At 44.4% G+C, this 16,279-nt stretch overlaps 1 protein-coding gene across 3 annotated transcripts in view; it reads right to left on the bottom strand.

Moving 5' to 3' along the window:
- Positions 1 to 16,279, bottom strand: part of PUS1 (pseudouridine synthase 1) — a 396,339-nt gene that overhangs the window by 41,173 nt on the left and 338,887 nt on the right. The gene's annotated exons all lie outside the window — the stretch shown is intronic.

The following is a 16,279-nucleotide window of genomic DNA, read 5'->3' as shown; positions in this document are numbered from 1 at the left end:
CTTTTTAGTTGCTATTACGTCTGCCAGTAGAATATTGGAATTACAGGCTCTGTCATTTAAACCTCCTTATTTGATTTTTTGATAAGGATACAGCATCTTTACAGACCAATACTTTCTTTCTACCTAAGGTGGTGTCAGAATCCAACATTAATCATGTTATCAACTTTCCAGTCTTCTTTCCAAATTTCTCAAATGAAGAATATATGTTACACCTATTGCATTTTCACAATTATGTTTCTATCTTCACAGAAACAAAAAATTGAGGAAATTAGAACAATGACATGTTTCCTTTTTGGACTCAAAATTAGACAAATCAGTTTCTAAAGTGACTTTAGCCAAATGCTTGACTGACTGTATTACCTTTGTATATAAAAAAGTGGGTTTGGCTTTACCAAAAGCCCATTCCACCAGATCTATGGCAACTTCTTCAGTCATTTTGTCTAGAACTTCCTTGGATGATATCTGTGTGGCTGCAACCTGGGCTAATCCTCATACCTTTGTTGCTCATTGCAAATTGGATATGGTCTCTAGGGAAAGAGCATGACATCTGATAAAAAAAGTTATGTACTCACCATAACATTCCATCCACGTTGTCCAATTTCATTCTTCCTCAACTTCTCTCCTACTAACCCCATTCTTGCTTTACTCTTAAGAGATCAAAGGATGCTGCACGAAAAAGAAGTTATACCATAACGTCCCATGTTAGTTGTCTTTCATCTCGCCTTCCTTCTTGCTGTTTGGGTTCGGAGCCGATCCTCAGCTCCGACTCGGCCTACTTCTATAGCTCAAGAGCTATTTACTGGCTCGAGGCTAACCCTTATTCCAGAATGCCCAGCGTCAGCTACTCAGATCTCGTTTGAGATAGCACACACCAGACATATAAAGTAAAGTACAGTTGTGTACACTTACCATAAATATAGATGTTCGAGTGTATTCACTGTTGTAGTCATTACATTTGGGTTATCTGCTTGCAGGTAGCCCTCAGTCTGCCTGATTAACAAAGTCTTGGGTCCTGCGTCGGTTGCTGTCCCTTCTTCCATGACGTCAGGGGTATAAAACATGCAGCTGACGCCATTACATCAGTTTTTCTTACCACAGATGTCAGGTGCCCCCCTAATGGGAAGCAATTAAATATAAAAGTACAAAGATATACCTCCAACAAAAAAAACAAATACACCAAAAAGGCTTTTAAGCATAGTAAAGGAAAGTAGAGGTATAGCCAAAAGAAGTTGGGGGCTGGAGGGAGGGTAACCAGGTCTGCAACAGTGAATACACTCGAACATCTACATTTATGGTAAGTGTACACAACTGTACTATGTTCTTCGTGTTTCACTGCTGCAGTCATTACATTTGGGTAGATTCCCAAAGCTATGGTTGGGAGGAGGAATTTAGATAGCATGAGGGCCAGCTATAAGGCCCTGCAAGACTGCAGTGGCAAAGCCAGCTCTGGATTTAGAGAAAATTGGCAAATGATAATGCTTGGTGAAAGTATGTACAGAACTCCAGGTAGCAGCTTCTAGGATGTCCCTGGTAGGGACGCCTCTGAGAAAGGCTGTAGAAGTAGATGCAGCCCTAGTGGAGTGAGGTCTGATCCCCCTGGGGGATAGGTTTTCCATGATGCTTATTGCAGAAATGAATGCAATGGCTTATCCATTTAGAAATGGTTTGCTTTGAAATAGCCTTCCCCTCTGCCCCTGCGGCAAATGCCACCAGCAATTCAGATTTCCTTTGAGGTTTAGTCCTGTCCAAGTAGAATCTAAGTTGTCTGTGCACATCTAAGGAATGCAGTATCCGTTCCCCTTTATTCTGTGGATTGGGAAAGAAGGTTGGCAAATGAATGGACTGATTAAGAGCCACACTGGATACCGCCTTGGGCATGAAGGATGGATTGGTTCTGAGGGACACCCTGTCCGTCTGAAAAATGATGAAAGGCTACACTGCCATAAGGGCCTGTAGTTCAGATACCCTTCTAGCTGAAGTGATTGCTAAAAGGAAAGCTATTTTCCAAGAAATAAATTTTAAGTCTGCAGTAGCAGCTTGCTCAAAAAGAGGTAGAGTGAGTTTCTCCAAGACAATGATGAGGTCCCAGGCTGGGGTTGGAGCTCTCCTGGGTGGTCTCAAATGTTTGGCCCCTCTGAGGAACTGCTTGAGCAGTGGATGAGAGAAGGGGGGAGGTTCTGTGTTATAATGAGCTGAAATGGCTGAGGCATTGATTTTAATGGAGGAAAAAGACAGGCCCTTGTGAAGCATCTCAGTTAAGTATTGTAAAATCTGAGGTAAATAGGGTGCTGCTGTGCTCATCCCTTGAGATTGGTTCCAGGCACAGAATCTTTTCCATTTTTCAGCATAAGATTTTCTAGTACTAGGCCTCCTTGCCTCTAAAATGATATCCGTCACAGGTTTGCTGAGGGATGGTAAAGGAGAGATTAAGTAATTAACCAGGCTGCATGGTTCAGTGTTAGAAGCTGAGGGTGCAGAATCTGGTTCTCCTGCTGAGACAGCAGGGAAGGAGTCTGAGGCAGGTAACATGGAGATAACAGTGACACACTGCACAGGAGGGGGTGCCAGTGTTGGTGCGGCCAGTCTGGAGCAATCAAAATCATCCTTGGTTTGTCCTGTTTGATTTTTAGTAGTACTTTGGAGAGCAGAGGGAGGAAGGCACAGACTGATAGGTTTTTCCAGCTGAAGGACAGAGCATCCACTTTCCAGGCTTGTTTGTGGGGAGTCCTTGTGCAAAATTTGTCCAATTGGTAGTTCTGAGGAGAGGCAAACAGGTCTATATCTGGGCTCCCTCAATTGCTTGTCAACATGTTGAAAATCCTTGGTTCCAGTTTCCACTCATGTGGGTCCATGAGGTTTCTGCTTAGTCCATCTGCCAGTGTATTTAAAATTTCCTGGCAGGAATTAAGCTTGTAGGTGCACTTGGTAGCTCAAGGCTGTGTTCCACAATGACATGGCTAGTCTACAGAGGGGGTAAGAATGTGTACCCCCCTGCTTGATTATGTAGCACATAACAGTGGTCTTGTCCATCTTTACCATTAGTTGTCCTGGAAGAATGTGGTCCCCCAAGGCTGTCAGAGCATTCTGTAAAGCTAACATTTCTTTTTGATTGATATGCAGGTGCATTTGACTTGGGTTCCATTTGCCCTGAATGCACTTCCCTGCCAGGTGAGCCCCCCATGCATAGTCTGAGGAGTCTGTTAGGGTTTGGGCGGCAGGGGGTGGCGTGAAAAGTAGTCCCTTGTTTTGGTGGCAGGCCTCTGCCCACCAAAGGAACTCTAGGCGTAGGCAAGGTATGATAGGAATCATTGTTTCTAGGTCTTGAGAATATTGACACCATAGGCTTTTTAGATACCACAGTAGTTTCCTCATATGCAGTCTTGCATATGGAATTAGAAGAATGCAGGAGGCCATGAACCCCAAGGCTTGCAGTATTTGTCTTGCAGACAGCAGGGTTTTTGTGGCCACTTGTTTGAAGTAGGTTGTCAAATGGATTTGTTTCTCTGGCCTGAGGTAAGCCATCTGGGAAGTTGTATTCAAGCTTGCTCCCAGGAATATAATTTGTTAACAGGGTACCAGGTGTGATTTATTTTCGTTTATGGTGTACTTTGCCTGCAAAATGCAATAACTGGAGCTAGGCACTTTGTGAATACCCTGGGCGCAGTAGATAAGCCAAAGGGCAGTGCAGAGAACTGATCGTGCGTGTATAGCCTGCTTTGAAGCGTAGGTATCTTCTGCAAGATTCCCTGATTGGGATGTGCACGTATGCTTGTTTTAAATCTAGTGTTGCCAACCAGGCATCTTTGCCTAGCATAGGAAGTAATTGGTGAAGAGTCAGCATCTTGAATTTTGGAATCTCCAAAAAGGTGTTTAGAGCAGACAGGTCCAGGACAGGACACCATGAATTGTCTTTTCTGGGTAGCAGGAAAAGTCTCAAATTGAAACCTTGTCCCTTTTCCTCTTCTGGTATCAGTTGAATAGCCCCATGCTTAAGAGAGAAAGTACTTGTTTTTGGGCCTCTGCCCACTGATTTGAGGATAGGTCCGGCCACCCGCTTGGTGTTGGCAACGTGTGGAAGTGAAATCTGTATCCCTGGGACACTATATTTAAAACCCATTTGTCCTGGGTAATGAGTTCCCAATTGTTTACATGAAGAGCAATCTTTCCCCCCGAAGGGGCAGTCAGTTGATAAGTGCTTGGAAATTTTAAAAGGAAGTCATTGAGACCGTTTACCATAGGGGGGAGTCTTATTATTCCAAGATTTAGAAGTGGAGGCCCACCACTGCTTAGTTCTGTGTGCCCCCCTGGGACTGAAACCTGGGATTTTTGCAGTGTCTGGGTTTTGCTTGGGAAGACCTGGAAGGGGCTGGAAAGGATCAATTCTAAGAGGGCCAGTGCCTACTAAATCTAGAAGGATGAACTTCTAAAAAATCTTTAACAGTTTACATAGATTTAGCTTTATCTTCCATTTTCTTAAGAACTTCCTCAGCCTTGTTGCCAAACAGGCGGTCCTGATTTAAAGGAGCATCCAACAATTTAGCTTTAACAGGATCAGGCAAAGATTGCTCCTTAAGCCAAGCATGCCTTCTGAGCACAGAACCAGTAACAGCAGCCCTGCAAGAGGCCTCTAAGGAATCAAAAAGTACAGTTGTGTACACTTACCATAAATGCAGATGTTGAGTGTATTCACGGTTGCAGCCATTACATTTGGGTAATCCGCTGGCAGGTTGCCCTCAGTCAGCCTGATTAACAAAGTCTTGGGTCCTACGTCGGTTGCTGTCCCTTCTTCCGTGACGTCAGGTTGTCAGGGGTATAAAACATGCAGCCAACGCCATTACATCAGTTTTTCTTGCCCCAGATGTCAGGTGCCCCCCAAATGGGGAGCTATATATATATATATATATATATATATATATATATATATATATATATATATATATATATATATATACACACACACACACACACACACACACACACACACACACACATAATTTAAAACACAAAAATATACCTCCAAACAAAAGCAAATACACCAAAAAGGCTTTTAAGCATAGTTAAAGAAAGTAGAGGTATAGTAAGAAGAAAACAGGGGGCTGGAGGGAGGGTAACCAGGACTGGAACAGTGAATACACTAACAACTACATTTATGGTAAATGTACACAACTGTACTATGTTCTTCGTGTTTCCCTTTTGCAGTCATTACATTTGGTTAGAATCCTAAAGTTATGGTTGGGAGGATGGGTTTATACAGCATTAGGAGCAGCTATAAGGCCCTGCAGGACAGCAGTGGCAAAGCCCGCTCTGGATTTGGAGAAGAGAGGTAAATGGTAATGCTTGGTGAACGTATGAACTCAGCTCCAGGTAGCAGCTTCTAGAATGTCTCTGGTAGGAACTCTTCTGAGAAAGGCTGCAGAAGTAGATGCAGCCCTGGTGGAATGAGATCTGATCCCCTTGGGGATAGGTTTACCATGGTGCATATAGCAGAAACGAATATAATGGCTTATCCATTTGGAAATAGTCTGCTTTGAAATAGCCTTTTCCTCTGCCCCTGCAGCAAATGCCACCAATAGTTGTTCAGATTTTCTTAGAGATTTTGTCCTGTTTAAGTAGAATCTAAGTTGTCTGTGTACATCCAATGAATTTCAGAATCCGCTCACCCTTGTTCTGTGGATTGGGGAAGAAAGTTGGCAGATGAATGGTCTGATTAAGGGCCACACTGGATACCACCTTAAGCATAAAGGATGTATTGGTCCTGAGAGCCACCATGTCCAGATAAAAAATAATGAAAGGCTCCAGTGCCATAAGAGCCTGTAATTCTGAAATCCTTCTAGCTGAAGTGACTGCTAAAAGGAAAGCGGTTTTCCAAGAGAGAAATTTTAGGTCCGCAGTAGCAGCTGGCTCAAAAGGAGGTAGAGTGAGTTTTTCCAAAACAAAATTGAGATCCCATGCAGGAGTTGTTGCTCTCCTGGGAGGTCTTACATTTTTGGCCCCTCTGAGATACTGCTTTAGCAGAGGATGTGAGAAGAGGGGAGTTTCTGTGTTGTAATGAGCTGAAATGGCAGAGGCATGGATTTTTATGGAAGAAAAACATAGGCCCTTGTGAAGCATCTCAGTTAAGTATTGCAGAATCTGAGGAATATTGGGCATTACTGTGCTTATTCCTTGTGAATGGTTCCAGGCAAAGAATCTTTTCCACTTGTCAGCATAAGATTTTCTAGTACCAGGCCTTCTAGCCCCCAAAATGACATCCATCACAGGTTTGCTGAGAGATGCCAAGGGTGAAATTAGTTGATTAGCCACGCTGCAAGATTCAAAGTTTGGAGTTGAGTGTGCAGAATTTGGTAGTTGTGCTGAGACAGTAGGTAAGGTGTCGGAGGCAGGTGCCACGGAGGAAGGTGTGACGCATTGCGCAGGAGTGGGTACAAGTGTTGGCGTGGCCAGTCTGGAACAATCAGAATCATTTTTGGTTTGTCCTGTCTGACTTTTAGTAGGACTTTGGAGAGCAGAGGCAGAGGGGGGAAAAGCATAGACTGATAGGTTTTTCCCACTGAATGATAGAGCATCCACTTTCCAAGCTTTTTTGTGATGAATTCTTGTACAGAATTTGTCCAACTGATAGTTCTGGGGTGAAGCAAAAGATCTATGTCTGGGCTCCCCCATTTGCGTGTCAACATGCTGATAACTTGTGGTTCCAGTTTCCATTTGTGTGGGTCCATAAGATTTCTGCTTAGTTCATCTGCCAGAATATATAGTTTTCCTGGCAGGAATTGAGCTTGTAGATGTATTTGATAAGTCAAGGCTGTGTTCCACAATGCCATGGCTAGTCTGCAAAGGGGGTAGGAATGTGTACCCCCCATTCTTGTTTATGTACCACATGACTGTGGTGTTGTTTGTCTTTATCAGTAGTTGTCCTGGATGAAGGTAGTCTTTGAAGGCTGTCAGAGCATTCTGTACAGCTAGCATCTCTTTTTGACTGATATGTAGGTGTATTTGATTTGGGCTCCATTTGCCCTGAATGCATTTCCCTGCCAGATGTGCCCCTCAAGCATAGTCTGATGCGTCTGTAGTTAGGGTTTGGGCAGCAGGGAGTGGAGTAAATGGCAGTCCCTTGTTTTGGTGGCAGGCCTCTGCCCACCACAGGAACTCTAGTTGCAGGCAAGGTATAATAGGAATCATTGCTTCTAGGCTGTGACAATGTTGACTCCATAAACTTTTTATGTACCACTGAAGTTTCCTCATATGCAGTCTTGCATATGGAATTAGAAAAATGCAGGAGGCCATGAACCCCAAGGCCTGTAGAATTTGTCTTGCAGATAGCTGGGTTTTTGTGGCCACCTGTTTGAAGTAAGTCATCAATTGAATTTGCTTTTCTGGCGTAAGGTAATTCATCTGGGCAGCTGTATTCAAGACTGCACCCAGGAATGTAATTTTTTGAGAGGGTACCAGTTGCTATTTCTTTTCATTTATGGTGTACCCTAGACAAGTTAGAACCATTTTTTACAAATGCCAGATGCTTTAGAAGAGTGTCCTTGTTTTCTGCTTGAATTTGACAATCGTCCAGGTATGGATAAATTTGAATATTTCTTTGCTTGCAAAATGCAATTATTGCTGCCAGACACTTTGTGAAGACCCTGGGCACAGTAGATAAGCCAAAGGGCAGTGCAGAGAACTGGTAATGCAAATAGCCTGCTTTGAAGCGGAGGTATCTTCTGCAAGATTCCCTGATTGGGATATGCAGGTAAGCCTCTTTTAAGTCTAGAGTTACCAACCAGGCATCTTTGCCTAGCATAGGTAGTAACTGTTGAGTCAGCATCTTGAATTTTGGAATGTCCAGAAATGTATTTAGAATGGATAACTCCAGAACTGGACGCCATGATTTGTCTTTTCTAGGTACCAGGAAAAGTCTTGAATAGAAATCTTGTTCCTTTTCCTCTTCTTGTACTGGTTGAATAGCTCCCATATTCATGAGGGACAGAACTTGTTTCTGGGCCTCTGCCAACTGATTTGGAGGCAGATCTGGTAATCCGTTTGGGATTGGCAACGTGTGGAAATGAAACCTTTATCCCTGGGATACTATATTTAAAACCCATTTGTCCTGGGTAATCAGTTGCCAGTTTCGTGCATGAAGTGCCAGCTTTCCCCCCAAAGGGGCGGCCAAGAGGTAAGTGCTTGGTGATTGTAGAGGAAAGTCATTGAGACTGTTTACCATAGGGAGGTGCCTTATAGGTTCATAAGTTCATAGGTAGATACTAGGCTATCTGCCCTAGGGAATTTATAAGCCTAGCCAGAGTGTATTTGGCTTCCGCCTCCCTATTAGATTAGCCTACTGTGCCTCTGTAAAGTAGGTCACAGAAGGTACCCTTTTAAGATTAGTTTACTGTGCCTCTGTCTAGCAGGGACACAGGGGAGATCTCAGGGGTGAATTTGCGATTTCCCATCCACGCGTCCAAATTTCGCTTGAAGAGGGTCAGCGAGGGGCTATGTCTAACATGAACTGGGATTCTATTCAAGAGTGAGGGGAGCCTCTGGGAAATTAATCTGTCCCTCCAGCATGTCCTATTTATTTTTGTGCTGAGGTTTAGGTCCCTGGAGCGTGTAGCTCTAAGGGACTTGGATTTTTTGAGGTGGAGCATGTTCATTAATTCTGGGTTTGACATAGCTTTGTACGTCAGGCATAGATCGCCTCTGAGTTGGCGGTAAGCAACTGAGTAGAGCTGGAGTTTCTTTAGTCGAGCTGCATAGGACATCTGTTTGTAGCCCATGATCCTCTTGGTGAGGTACTTTTGGGGTCTCTCCAGTTGCTGCAGGTGTTGGGTAAGGTACATCCCAAAAGGGGCATTGTATTCAATTATGGGCCTGATGAGTGACGAGTAGAGGGGCACAATGACCACTCTTGATCTTTCTAACCACTTTGGCAACGTGATTATCAAAGGAGAGATTACTATCTACGTTGGTCCCCAAATCTCTAATTACTTCTTCCAGATTAATGGATTACCACCTATGTGGTAATTTGTGGGCACCTTGTTTTTCCCAAAGGGGATGACTATGCACTTTTTAGCATTTAGCTTGAGGCCGTGGCTCTGGCACCAAGCATCCGTCTCTGTGAGACCCTTTTGGAGGATGCTTGTGTCAGCTGGAGATTCGATTATGGCCCCCAATTTGCAGTCATCTGCGAACTTTGTCAGCCATAATCCCCCTGTGTTAGCCTGAACCTCAGAGAAGTATATACCGAACAAGAGAGGTCCCAGAACTGAGCCCTGTGGGACGCCACTTGTAACTGGTTTGGATTCGGGCATGGCACCTGCGATTCTGACCATGTGGGTTCTATCTCTGAGCCAGTTTGCAACCCATCTTGTGATATAGGGGTTGATATTTAAGCTGGTAAGCTTATTTATGATACCCGAGTGGGGTATTGTGTCGAAGGCTTTTGTAAGGTCCAGGTAGGCTGTGTGGACTACCTTGCCCTCATCTATGGCTTTGGTAACTGTTTCAAAGAAATCAACTAGGTTTAAGAGGCAAGATCTGCCCTTAAAGCCGAACTGGGTAGGGTCCAGTGTCTGGAGGCTCCCAATGTCTTTGTTTATGAGTTCCATGATAATAAGCTCCATAGCTTTACAGACCAGACTAGTCAGGCTTATGAGGCGATAGTTTCCGGGGTCCGTTGTGGCACCACCTTTGTGGAGTGGGACCACTGTAGCTGTACGCCATTCTTTGGGTGCATATCCTGTAGTAAGGCTAAGTTTGAACAGTGACTTAATGTGAGGGGTCAGTTCTTCTTGGAGCTCATGTAAGACACAGCCTGGGACACCGTCCCGTCCCATAGATGCTGTGTTTTTTGCTTTGGAGAGGGAAGCTTAGAATTGTGCATCTGTGATGTCAGGGAGGTTACATTCATTTGGGATAGGCATTTGCTCCTTTGGGGAGGAAGGGGGGGAGAAGTTTGCGCTGAATCTGTCTGCCAGGATGTTGGCTATGTCTGTAGGTTCAGTATATTTTGTACCGTTATGCAACAATTCAGAGCATATCTGGGAGTTTCCACCCATGTTCCTGACATAACTAAAGAAGGCCTTGTGATTATCTTTAGTGTCAAAGGCAATTTTTCTTTCGAAACTGGCCTTTGATGATTTTATGAGGGATCGAAGTTTCTTGCTAATACTGATCAGAGATGCCTTCCCTTTTTGGGATTTTGCTCTGTCATGTAGTAGCTTCCTCCTTCTGTTGTGTAGCTTATTTATGGCTGGGGTCCACCAGACTGGTCTCCTGTTTTTGGAGGAGTGAGTTTTGGTTTTATTTGGGATAGCACGATCCATGCATTCCTGCAGGTGCTCACAGAATGCATTTGTAAAGGATTCTGCGGATTGGGCTGTATTATCCTCTGGCCCAGGGGCTTTGAAGGATTCCACCTCAGTCTTGAGAAGTGCAAAGTTGGCTTTTGGGAAATTCTTTACAGTGATTTCCTTGGCTGGGGGTGGGGACAGGATATGGATGTCCAGGGAAATTTGTTTATGGTCTGATCTTACCAATGAGGGGTTTACCTCTGGTGTGGAACATAGAGTCCCCATGTTGGTGATAACCAGGTCCAATATGTTGTTCCCTCTTGTGGGAGTGGTGATCAGTTGTTCCATTGCGTTAGAGTTTATAAATTCAAGGAACCGTTGGGCGAGGGTGTTTGGGCTTGAGTAGTTTTCCCAGTCAATGTTTGGGTAGTTGAAGTCACCCAATAACGTAGTGTTTGGAGAGACCTTCATATTCTCCAGTGTTCTCAGGAATGCCAAGTGGGGTTCCTGTAATAGCGAGGGTGTTCTGCAGCAGGCTACAAACTGAAAGGCAGTTTTGCCCGCTGTTAGTTGCACATGGATGGTTTCCGATGCTTCGTGCAGTGCCACTAACCTGGAGGTGTAGGTATCTTTGATGAGTATAGATACTCCTCCTCCTTTTGTGCTTCGGTCCCAGTTGTGGGGCCGAAACGCATGGTATGAGTTATAACCTGGTAGTGCTGGGGTGCTCTCAGGAGCCTTGAACCAGGTTTCTGTTACTGCACAGACATCGATTTTCTCCATACTGAGGAGAGCCTCGAGTGCGTGCATCTTGAGGTTTAGACTTCTGGCATTGAGTAGGATTACCTTTAGTTTTTTTATCCTTGGGTTGTCTATGGAGGTGGGTTTGTCCTTTGAGCCTTGCCTAAAAAAGGCACTATGGGGTGGCAAGAGCCTTGGCCAGTATACGAAAGCCTAAGGGTGACAGGTGCAAGCCGTCCCTAGCGAAGCAACGTGGCTTGTCAAGCATGTCATCCCAGGCTGACAGACACTGGATCCCCTTTGAATGACACCAATACTTTAGCCAATTGTTGAAACTGATCATATTGTCTTTATACTGTGGCATCATTCTTGGTGAGGGCAAGATGCTACTCAAGGTCAGGGTCATACCAGCCTGGGCTACATGGTCAGAGAGCTCCTTTATGTCTCTTTTCATGTAGTCCAGGGAGGTACGTCTCGGGTCATTCACACCAGCATGGACAATGAAGGAGTCATACTTGTTTTGGTGTGACCTGAGTGCTTGTGTTATGTGGCGGATCCTGGCACCTGACAGGCAGCTTACAGTGACCTTCTCCTTGTTCATCTGGTGAGCGGGACGTCAGTGTGCCGGACAATAGAGTCCCCTATAACAAGTGTATTTGGTGTGTTGTTTGGCCTTAAGGGCTGTGGTTGTGAGGCACACTGATTTTGTGAGATATGTGATTCATGGGTATTGTTGAGGGGTGGCTGCTGCTTGGATATCTGCTTAGGAGATGCTTCCAGGTTGCTTCCAGGTTTGGAGGTGAAGGCACCCCATCGTTTTGTTCTAAAAGTTCCTTGTGACTGAAACCTGGAGCCTTTTGAATGTCTGGATTTGACATAAGCGGCTCTCGAGGGAACTGGAAAAGACCAGTTCTTAGTAGGCCAGTGCCTACTAAATCTGAGTGGCTGCACTTGTAAGAAATCTTTCACAGTTTGCATAGATTTAGCTTTATCTTCCATCTTTTTAAAACGTCTTCAGCCTTATTACCAAAGAGACTGTCCTGTTGTAAAGGAGCATCCAACAATTTTGATTTAACATGGTCAGGCAGATTTTGCTCTTTGAGCCAAGCATGCCTTCTTATCACAGATCCAGTTACAGCAGCCCTGCAAGAGGCCTCCAAAGAATCAAAACCACATTGCAAAGTATGCTTTCCAACTTGTTCAGCTGAATGTAATAAATCCTGCAACTCTATTTTCCACACAGTCAGAGATCAACATCATTTTCTGTTTAAGTAGACCCATACATGCTGTTGATATTTAAGCATATGAAATTGACAGTTTAAAGCCCTGATTGCCAAGGTTGCAGACGTGTAAACCTTCTTACCCTATCTATCCAGTGCCCTGGAATCTCTGTCAGAGGGGTTAGGATTTTTAGCAGTAGAGGCCTTAACCCCCTTGGGGCCCTGAGAAATGGTTTCAGGATCAGTAAGAAGGTTCTTGAAAAGGAATTTGTGGGAATCAGGAACCCTAAAGTATCTGTCTGGCTTACTAGGAGCCAGAGGCAGAGAATCAGGGGTCATACTGGATTCTGAAAAAACATCAACAATGTCTAGAACAGGAGGTATAGCCAAAGGCCTATGCTGAGGAAGAAGAAGAAAATCCCCAAGTCTCTTTTTAGATTCAGAGAAATCCTGACTTTCCCAGAGGAAGTGTTCCCTTAAGGTATGTAAAGTTTCTCCAAAAGATAAATCCTCAGGGGGAAAAGCAGAAGGGATGGAATCTTCCGCATCAGAGTCCTCATAAGTAGGTACAGGTAAATCCTGTTCAGAAGAAGAATCAGAAGAAATAGAAACCTGATCTGAAGATTCACAGTCAGTGCCTTGCCTAGGCCTCTTAGCAGGAGGGGGATGGCTATCCCTGATCAAGGTAGTTAAATCTTCAGTCATTTTGATCTTTTGTTTTTAGGCTTTGGGGCCTGCACACGTGGCCCAAGCGTCAGTTATTTAGACACAGAAGTAGATTTTGGCCTTAGTTTTGAAGATGGCTTCGGTTTAATATACAAATCTTTAGGCCTGAAAACACCCTCAGAAGCCGGTGCCTGCACAGCGGCTCCAGACCCATCTAAGGTAGAGACATCCGCGGGTTCAGTACTTAAAGCATCTCGCAGCATACCGGACTCCGAATGGGTCTCAGTAGAGGCCTGTGAATCAAAAGTAGAGGGTATCAGGGGCTGTGAAAGCGCCTCACTGAGTACCGGCGACTGGCTTAGGAAAAGCGTCGTCTTCGGTTTTGGACCTCGACGATCTCTGCCTTTTTCTTTGCGTTTTTTAGGTATTCCGGTAGTCGGATTGCTAACCGACATTTCTGGATAGTTAAATCTTGAGCCAAAATATTTAGAAGCAAAAGTATACCGACGTTTAATCGTGCGTTGATTAAATTTAGCACAAAACCGACAGCAAGGCACATTGTGGTCAGGGCCTAGGCAAGGAATACAGTACAAATGAAAATCCTTATGAGGTATTTGCTTCCCACAAGTAATGCAATTATTAACTTTTACCAACATCGGTAAGGAGCAAGAAAAAGTTTCCCCAACGGGGTACTTAGCTTTTAGTTGAAGACTTCGGTTCTGAAACTCAAAAACAAAAATTTCAGGAGTCGGCCGACCGGCACTTGCGAACTGCTTCTGCTTCGAGCACCGCACGGCAAGAAAGACTGATATAATGGAGTTGGCTGCATGTTTTATACCCCTGATGACCTGACGTCATGGAAGAAGGGACAGCAACCGAAGCAGGACCCAAGACTTTGTTAATCAGGCCGACTGAGGGCAACCTGCCAGCAGATTACCCAAATGTAATGACTGCAACAGTGAAACACGAAGAACATCCACATTGCAAAGTATGTTTTCCAACTTGTTCAGCAGAATGCATTAGATCATGTAATCCTTTATTTTCCACACAGTCAGGAATCAACATCATTTTCTGTTTAAGCAGTCCAATAACATATTGCTGATACTTTAACATATGAAACTGGCAGTTTAAAGCCCTAATGGCCAAGGTTGCAGAAGTGCAAACCTTCTTACCCCATCTATCCAGCGCCCTGGAGTCTCTATCAGAAGGGGTAGGATTTTTAGCAGTAGAAGCCTTAATGCCCTTGGGTCCCTGTGAAACAGTCTCTGGATCTGCAATACGATTTTTAAAAAGGAACTTATGGGACTCAGGGACCCTGTAGTATCTGTCAGGTTTTCTGGGAGCAGGAGGCAGGGAATCAGGGGCCAAACTAGATTCCAAAAAAGCATCATCAACAATGTCTAGTACAGGAGGAATAGCTAAAGGCCTATGCTGAGGTAGCAGAAGGACATCCCTAAGCCTCTTTTTTTAATCAGAAAAATCCTGGCTTTTCCAGTGGAAATGCTCCCTTAGGGTATGTAAGGTTTCCCCCCAAAAAAAATCCTCAGGAGGGGAAGCAGAGGGAATGGAGTCCTCTGCATCAGAATCTTCATAAGTAGATAAGGGCAAATCCAGATCATCAGAAGAATCAGAAAAAACAGAATTCTTATCAGAAGATTCATAATCAACTTCAGTCCTAGGCCTCTTAGAAGGGGGGGGGGGGCTACCCCTGATTAGAGTTATTAGATCTTCAGCTATTCTTATAATTTGTTTTTTAGGCCTAGAGGCCTGAGCATGTGGTCTGGGCGTCAGTTTTTTAGGCATGGATCGAGATTTAGGCCTAAGTAAAGAAAGAGGTGTTGGTTTAATATGCAAGTCCATAGGCCTGAATACACCCTCAGAAGTTGGTGCCTGCACAGCGGCTCCGTACCCATTCAAGGTAGAGACATCCGCGGGTTCCATAGTTAAAGCATCTTGTGGCATACCGGACTCCGAATGGGTCTCAGTAGAGGCCTGCGAATCAGAAGTAGTGGGTATCAGGGGCTGCAAAAGCACCTCACTGAGTACCAGCGAACTGGCGACTGGCTTAGGAGAAGCGTCGTCGGCAGTTTTGGACCTTGTCAGCCTGTCTCTGTCTTTATCTTTGCGCTTTTTCAGAATCCCGGTAATCGGGTGGCTAACAGATGACATTTCAGGATAATTAAACAGAGAACCGAAATATTTAGAGGCGAAAATATACAGACGACGGATAGTGCGTTGATTAAATAAAGCACAAAACTGACAGCAAGGTACGTCATGGTCAGGGCCTAGGCAAGGAATACAGTACAAATGAAAATATTTATGAGGTATTTGCTTTCCACAAGTAATGCAATTATTAACTGACATTGGTAAGGAGCAAGAAAAAGTTTCCCCAATGGGGTACTTAGCTTTAGTTGAAGACTTCGGTTCTGTAACTTGAAAACGAAAATTTCAGGAGTCGGCCGACCGGCACTTGCAAACTGCTTCTGGCACCGCACGGCAAGAAAGACTGATGTAATGGCGTCAGCTGCATGTTTTATACCCCTGATGACCTGACGTCATGGAAGAGGGGACAGCAACCGACGCAAGACCCAAGACTTTGTTAATCAGGCCGACTGTGGGCTACCTGCAAGCAGATAACCCAAATGTAATGACTGCAACAGTGAAACACGAAGAACATCCAGTAACCTAAAAAACTGATTTACCAAAATAAAAGATCAGAGTAAACTGTCATAAAATTACCTGGCATGTGAAGCCAGAAAAAAGGAAATCAGCCAGTGAAACCATAGTGAACTCCTCTCAATCCTCCAGGGGGAAGGAGCGGGGGACACAAGATGGAAGGCGAGATGAAGGACAACTAACATGGAACGTTATGGTAGGTACATAACTTCTTTAAGTTGTCCCATCTCGCCTTCGTTCTTGCTGTTTGGGACAGCATCCCTAGCACCTAAAGACCCTGGGTGGCTCATTGGAACAGACTCTTCAGAACAGTGGAACCAAAGGAAGCCCTGCTCTGGGAGACCACATCCACTTTGTAATGAGAGATAAAGGTATGATGGTTTGCCCAAGTGGCAGCTGCACAAACTGAGTATATGGGCAATTTAGACTAAAAGGCTACAGAAGTGGCTAATGCTCTAGTAGAATGACCTTTCAGTTTTGCTGGTAGATGTTTATGCCTTAACTGATAAATAAAGGCAATGGTGTCAGATAACCATTTGGATAAGGTCACCTTAGAAACTGGAAGGCCTTGCTTATTGTGAGCATAGGAAAGAAATAATTGGTCTGACTTTCTTAGCTCTTTGGACCTATGGAGGTAAAACCGTAATTGTCTGTGCATATCCAGTTGGTGAAAACCGTATTCTGCCTTGTTGCTAT

Source organism: Protopterus annectens, chromosome 4.part0, assembly GCF_019279795.1.
Source record: "Protopterus annectens isolate FY-2018-M chromosome 4.part0, PAN1.0, whole genome shotgun sequence".
In the NCBI taxonomy this organism is placed as follows: Eukaryota; Metazoa; Chordata; order Ceratodontiformes; family Protopteridae; genus Protopterus; species Protopterus annectens.
The sequence above is the reverse complement of the archived record's forward strand: the minus strand, read 5'-3'. Positions and strand labels throughout refer to the sequence as shown.